Raw genomic sequence first — 7,658 nt, 5'->3', positions numbered from 1 at the left:
GTGACCCACATCCCCAAGTACACGGACCCCAACCTCCACGAAGAACGCAGAAAGGCGAGAGCTGAGTACATCCAAAAATCCCTAGCCCGCCAGACAACAACGGCGTATGTGGACGCAGCCACATACCCCAGAAGGACGGGACAAAACAACCCCAACGCGGTAGCGGCTGTGATAAACTCGGACATGCCGGAAATCATCTGCGCGTCGCTACGGGACTGCACGGTAGTCGAGGCTTAAGAAGTGGCCGTCGCTCTAGCGGCAGCGGAGGGCTACCGGACTAAGCGATCCTTAACAATACTAACCGACTCTCAAACGGCATGCCGAAACTTCATGTTAGGCAGAATAGGTCACAAAGCGCTTCGCATACTCCGCTCTGGGGACCGACCCAAACAAAGCACAGAAGAAGAACAAATAAAACATACGATGGTATGGACGCCGGAACACGCGGGAGTGGAAGGCAACCAAGCGGTCGACAGGGTAGCTCGAGGGTACACTTTCTACCGAGCTCCCTCCACAAGCGACCTCGAGGAAGCCGAACCTGTCCCTAGAGATTACTCGGCAATCTTAAACCACTACAAGGGCTGCAGTAAACGGTACCCCCCACCACATAAATCTCTCTCCAGGGAAGACTCCGTCGCCTGGAGGCTGCTACAGACGGGCTCATACCCGAATCTAAATACACTCAACAAAATACAACCCACACAATACACAGACAAATGTCCATGGTGCCATGAAAAACCCACGCTCTATCACATAACGTGGGCCTGCCAGAAAATAGAGGTGGCACCAAGAATACCAAACCCGAGTGCGGAGCAATGGGAAGGAAAGCTCTCCAGCGACCGTCAGGACGTCCAACTTGGGCTAATCCGGCGAGCACAGCTGGCAGCGGCATCCAGCGGAGCCCTGGACTAGAGGCAGACGACCATCGCTAAGAAGACGGACGACACACCTGACTCCGCCAAATTGCTCACCTACTCTCTAGAGCTCAATAAACGTTTTCCTTCCTTCCTTCCTTCGCCCCAAATAGAGTACACAAGGTATGGTAGCTTCGGCGAATTGTTAATCGAACTTCCCGGGCACTTCGTACCTCAGTGCCTTCACGCAGTCGGCATGCGAAAAACTTTGGACGACGTCGATGAAAACGTCATCCTTCCGCAGCTTGCGCAGGCCTACCCCGGTCAACGGGCGCCGAACTGCATCCGGAATCTCCTACAAAGCAGGACCATACGTATCAACTGTGGCACCAAAGAATTAATTCCTCGCACGTACTACCTCAACATGGGAGTTCCGCAGGGCTCAATCCCGGGCCCTTTGCTGTTTAACTTGGGAATGGTGAAGGCACAAAGACACTTATAACAAGACACTGTGGCAAGATTCGAGATCGACGTGGACGTCGTAACCATGTGGGTCAAAGCCAATGACTATCAGCTTGTGGATCACACGCAATCCGAGCTGCAGGCAGCGGTGGATGGCTTAGAGACCTCACTAACAGATCTGGGACTCGAGCTAGCAGCACCTGACAAGACTGAATTCTTCAGCATTAAAGGCGCGATTTTTACTAACCGGTCCCAACAATGACACCTTCTCATGACTGACAGGTGCCCACGTCTCATAACGGGGCAATCGCACTTCTTGCTGTGCCCGTCAACAAATGTATTAATCTTCGTACTTAGAGTAGAGGCCCCAAGAACACCTGGAACAGTACCCTACATCTCATCGCTCGCATGCGAAACCAGTATGGTGGCACAAGGTAAGAATCTTGTCACACGCTGGCTCGCCTGGTAGCAGTCAGCAAGGTTCTCCGCGGCGCCCCGCATACGAAGTCAGCCCCGGGAAATCTACGAAAGCCCAGGTCGTTTGTACGGGTCCACGTTGCGCATCATAAAGGGACTACCACGACACACGCGCATCTCGGCTTTGGAGAAAGCGGTGGCCCTTACCATTGAAGAAACCGCAGCCAGTGATGTAACGCGCGCAGAACTTGCACGAGACAGGCACGAGCTTTGTGAGCGCACTGACCGCCAACTCTCCGCACCGGTCGATTACGAAGGCCAGTCGGCACCGCCCTGGAACCATCCACATCTTGGCCGCCGCAGACGTACAGTCTCGTCCACAGACCCGTCTAGAGCGCTCGAACTCCGTGCCGTCTGCGCTCCGCAGTACGCAGAGTGACGTCTAGCGGCAGCGCCTCGTTCGAGGTAGCGCATCTTCGATGCTCAGACGGTATTTCAGTTGGCGGCTACTGCTAGCGTGATATTTAAACCGATGGCGATCGCTGTGCGCATCCAAAACCCTTGGTGCTCTTTTCTTGGTTATAGGCGGTGCCAATGGACCACACAATTGACAGCGTCTACCTGCGAACGATCATCGAGCTGGCGGATCTAGTACTCAGCAGCCCCAATAGGTGTGTAGGCAGGCAGGTAGTTATTGCAGCACACCTGTACGCCATTTCTTTGTCTGCGCAGGTTCAGAATCGACCTAGTGGCTGGCAATGACGACATAGCGCAGCAAACCGCATAGCGCACCGCAGCGGTGGCCAAGTGGTCGAGCATCCGCCTCGCTTGCGGGAGGTGCGGGGTTCGATCCCTAGTACCGCCGGGTACCCACCAGTGATACAATGGGTACAAGCTTTCCCCTGGTCTGGTGCACGGCTTATTTAGGGTGAAATGCTTGGGAAATGGGTATTTTACCCCACCTTGAGAAAAAGGGCCACAAATGGGCTTATACCGCACGAGGCGGATTTAACGTTGTTGAAGGCGAAACTTATCGCGAGATCCATCAGAGCAACTGTGAAGAAGTTTTCGGTCTGCCACAAGAGCTTCCCCCCCAGCCATACACGGAGTAGGCCGGGGCCAGACCGCTTCCCAAGAAGCAAGTCCCATAAGTTGGAGCAAGCTCGATAACTGGTGGACCCCCACACCAGAGACTGCTCTTGTACCAATTTAGGTTTGGTCATCCTCGGGCCCGAAAGAGTAGTCGAAGAGAGATGGAGATTGTGTTCCATAAGTTATCCGTCTCATTAGCCGGGCTCGGTTGGCGTGAGCCTGTAAAGTAAGCCGAAGACTGGCTGAGGTTGGGTTCTTAGTAACATGGGTGAGCTCTCACACGAGGCGGCCCTACAGAAAATAGGGCTAATTCGTGCTCCCTAAAGGGTGTACGGCGCATCGGGGCCGACGGTTGTTGGAAGGTGGTGACCCGCGGCCCCAACCAGAACATTGGCAGTTTCAATGATGATGGGCTGGGTTGACCGGGCCGTCAGTTCTCGGTGGCCGAACCGGAGGGTTTGGCTCACTGGACGTAGTCTAAGTCTGCGACCGGGGCTGAGGAGTACGTGAGATGCTCCCAGGCCGGGTAACCGTGGGAGGGGTAGCGTCCTCCTGTAACCCACCTGGCGGCGGGCCTCGGCGATGAAGGCCCTAGGTGTAACGCCGGGAGCAGTTGCGTGCACTTGTAACTCAGTCTATTGGGGGCGACTGTCATTGGTGAACCTGGTAAGGGCTGTGGTGACCCTCTCCCTCTAACCGAAAGCGAGAATGTTCATACGCCACGGAAGCTTAGGGATAGGCTGCTGTGGCTAAGTCTCAAGCGAATACGCTGTACGAAAATGCCCGCTGACTAAAGTCATCAGGGGTAAGGGCGTCCCTGTGTAACCCGAGCCCTACCATCACTCGGGAGCGCTGCTTGGGTCTGTCCTCGGTCCTCCTCCGGGCAACCAGGGCCATCTCTGGGAAACGCTGAGGCCTGCGGGTGTCTCAGTAGGCGAAGAGACCGAGGGCGAAGCGAAAGCAGGACTGGCGCTTGCGTCGCTTGAGAGCCTGTGAGTAGTACTGCTGTGAGACCATAGGGGTGTGGGATGAAGCCCACACTCGCACTTCCCGGTACGTAGGCGGTAGGTCCTTGCTTAGTTCACCAGGGCCGGCGTCAAAGCCAAGACGCTTAATAAAACTTGGTAGAATCGGGCTCTCGCTTGGAGTGCGGCACGAAGAGATTACCCGAAGTCGAGGGCGCTTCGGTGTCTGGCAGGGATGCGCAGCACGAAAGCGCACCACGAGGAGTAGCTACCCCACCTATCCGACGCTCCTGGGTTGGACACAGACACGACCAACGAGGTGGCAGTAGTGGACCAGCATTCCACGCTCGATGGGAGGGCTTTCGGGTCCGAGGATGACCAAACCTAAGTTGGAACAAGAGCAGTCTCTGGTGTGGGGGTCCGCCAGTTGTCGAGCTTGCTCCAACTTATGGGACTTGCTTCTTGGGAAGTGGTCTGGCCCCGGCCTACTCCGTGTATGGCTGGGGGGAAGCTCTTGTGGCAGATTGAAAACTTCTTCACCGAAGCGGTCGCCTTGTGGTAGAGCATCCGCTTCGCATTCAGGAGGTGCTGGGTTCGATCCCCAGTGCCGCCGGGTACCCACCGGTTTATAATGGGTACAAGATTTCCCCCGGCCTGGTGCTCGGCTCTTCTGGGTGAGATGCTTGGGAAAAGGGTCTTGACCACAGTTGCTCTGATGGATCAGCGATAAGTTCCGCCGTCAACAACGTTAAATCCGCCTCGTGCGGTAGAAGCCCATTTGTGGCCCTTTTTAGAACGAAGCTCACAACGACGGGATTTGAAGCCGCAGCTCCTTTTCCAAGCCATGTAACCCAACTAAGACGAGAACCAGGCCGGCAGCGGGAGTTGAACCCACCACCTCCCGTAGCCGAGGCGGGTGCTCTACCACGAGGACATGGCTGCGGTGAAACCCGCGCTGCGATGAGGGGTGCGTGGTCTTCAATTGGGACCACGAGGGGCGCGTGCTACGCCTGCCCGTTGAGCGGGGAACCAACTTCGAGGTCGCGATACTCATCGATGAGTTCGGGTACCAGGTATTGCGTGTGGTAATTGATCGCTGAAGCGCGTGAGATGCGGTGTTTATGGCAGCGTATCGTTTCTTGGAGCTTTATCTTTGTGACGTGCAGTTTTAGTCAAAAGCCTTAAGACCAAAGCCTTCAGCTGCTGCGAAATGAATGTTCCTAGAATTCTCCGTGTAGCGGATCGTCCAAAACAAAGTCAAGTAGGAAGCTTTTCTACAGCAAGAAGAGACCTTCTGCTATTGTTTCAAGGTCATTCGGTGTTTAATAGTGTTGCAATGACTCTGTGATGCGGCTTAATCGAGAAGCCTTTGACCTTAAGACTTTCGATCAAGGCTGTACATCTTGAGGAAATACGCAGAGCAGTAGGTGTTACGAGACTGTCCTATTCATTGGCAGGGCAGCCTTGTGAGGTTTGCAAGAGCGAACTAAAGGGCTAGTTGGCATATAACTGCGAAAATAAAGTGCAAGGAACAAGCTGAAACTTGCGTCTCTCGTATATCTTGTGTGTCACTTTGTCTTTGTTCCTTAAGCCTTGTTTTAAGCGTGGCAAATTGTCTTTGAGACGTGGTTCCGACTCAAGAGTTGGAATAAAGTTCTTCTGGTCTGGATTATTATGAAGTGAATTGCAGGATAAAAGATTCACGCTCGAGATCGCTAACAAGACATTACAAGATGTGGACGAGATGAGGGTCCTTGGTCTGGACAAACATGTCAGACAAATTAACGCAATGTCTCCATACGACAAAAAAAGGAGCAGCGACTACATTGCACTTAACCAAACGCATCTCATATAGGGGAGAGGAACACGGGGTGAGGTAGTCAGGCGTCTTTCACCTTCATTACTTCAACCCTGGTTGCTTTAACCAGGCTCAGTTCCATCGACTCACGAGACGACAGTGGGCGGGGCTGGAAACAGTGAATAGGAACGCGGTGCGCACCATTACTGCTTTTCCAAAACCTGCACCCATTTTTATTCTTCAGAAATACGCACTGTTAAACACAGTGAGTGCACTTATTGAACCGCGAGAGCCAACAAGAAATTTAAAGATAAAGTAGTTACGCCCGTTTGCAGCCGTACGCAATGACGTGAGGGCACAGACAACATAAAGGATAGAATACCTGCGTGGGCATTCTCGACAGGAACTGCAAAGAATACGACTAAACTCCATCGTAAATCACAGAGAGAGAGAAATAAGTTATTTGACCAAGGAATTTAGGGCACGCATGTGACTGGGTCCGCGTACAACCCCACTGCACTGTACGTTCATGAGTTCATGCAGTGTTCACTTCGTTAAGGGAGAAGGGAAGGGTCGCTGCGGGCCCATGTGAACCTCTGCTCTGTGTACCGAGAGGAAGGCTCATATGTATAGGCGTACATGCGGGCTCTTACACTGAGGAGGCAGGGAGCCGCCATGATTGCTGGGCGTTGTACGCTATCAAAGGCCTTCGATAAGTCCACGGTCAAGGCGCCTTTAGTATGAGCAGGGATGAGAAGGTCAAAGATGTCGTGCATCAAGTGAAGCATCTTGGGCGGAGAGAGGCGGGTGGAAGCATATCGTGCTGTGCGGGTATAGGTTGTGCTCATGCATTTGTTGGGTGAGTCTATTTAAGTGAACGTGGAGTGCCTGTTCATTCGACAGTGGAATCACTTTCGCACATAACTGACTCTATAATAATGATCACCGTTTATTTCAAGAACGCATTTGCTAACATTGTATAATTTGCAACCTCCTGTAAAATTGCAATTTCGATAACCACTCCCCTCTCTAATTTCGTATGGCCCTGAGTGCTTTTTAGAAAAATAAACAAACATGCTCGCGAGGTCCCCCGCGGCATAACGGGGGTGACAGGGGGCGGAGGTTCGGTATTGTGAGGCGTTATTGGTTTGGAGACGAAGGTAATTTTGGTGCGGCGCCGGGGCTGTGGGAGGGCGCCCTCTCTTCAGCAGTGGTTAGAGTATTCTGTAAACGAAACCAAGTTCAACCCGGCTGAACCTAGCAGACGAGCGAAAGTAAAGCAGGCGGTATTTATAGCGAAGAATGATGTGACGTCCTTCCTACGTCACACGGCGGAGGTTCGGCGCGGCGGAGCTCAGCTCTATAGCTGTCGCTAGCCACGTGGTGTGACCTCACGTTTGTGAAGCCTGGCTCCGGGTTAAACGGCAATGCCCATGACATTGAAAGATGCAGCTTGGAGAGGGGAGCTTTCGTTCCGAATTGTACGATCGATTTATCATCGAGGTTACGGAGCACAGAGTTGGTAATTCTGTCCGCTCTCGGTGCAGAACTTGTGCGGAAGTTTTGAAAGGGCATGCCGACCTCTTGCTCCGCGATGTCGGCGTCCAGGACCTCGTTCGGGGCTCCTGTGTATAGGGCGTGAGAGGGGAGGAGGTGACAGGTGCCGTGTGTGTAGTCCGCTGAGTTGGGTCCAGAAGGGAGTTTGGTGACAATGTGGACTTGTCGACTCGAATGGTAGTCGGTATTACTCCAGTAATATGTGTAGCTTACGCAGCGGTGTCGGTCGTAGACAAGGGCGGTATTAGCCCAACCACACTGAGTTAGTCACACTTTGGGATTACACACCGGACCACCCAGACCCGCTTGTGGTGGAGTTATACTCTCTCAGTGATGAGATGGAGTCTATTATAAATAACATATCCTCCTCTCCTCGTTTCTAATTCCTCAGCAGCAATCAAACAACTCAAAAGAGTTACAAAGACACTAAGCGTCTCTCCGGAAATGCATGCTCTATAGAATAAAGTAATCATACGCATCATCCAGATATACTGGACGCAATTAGACGACGCT

The sequence above is a fragment of the Amblyomma americanum genome, chromosome 5 (assembly GCF_052857255.1).
Source record: "Amblyomma americanum isolate KBUSLIRL-KWMA chromosome 5, ASM5285725v1, whole genome shotgun sequence".
Classification (NCBI taxonomy): Eukaryota; Metazoa; Arthropoda; class Arachnida; order Ixodida; family Ixodidae; genus Amblyomma; species Amblyomma americanum.
Note: the sequence above shows the minus strand (reverse complement) of the source record.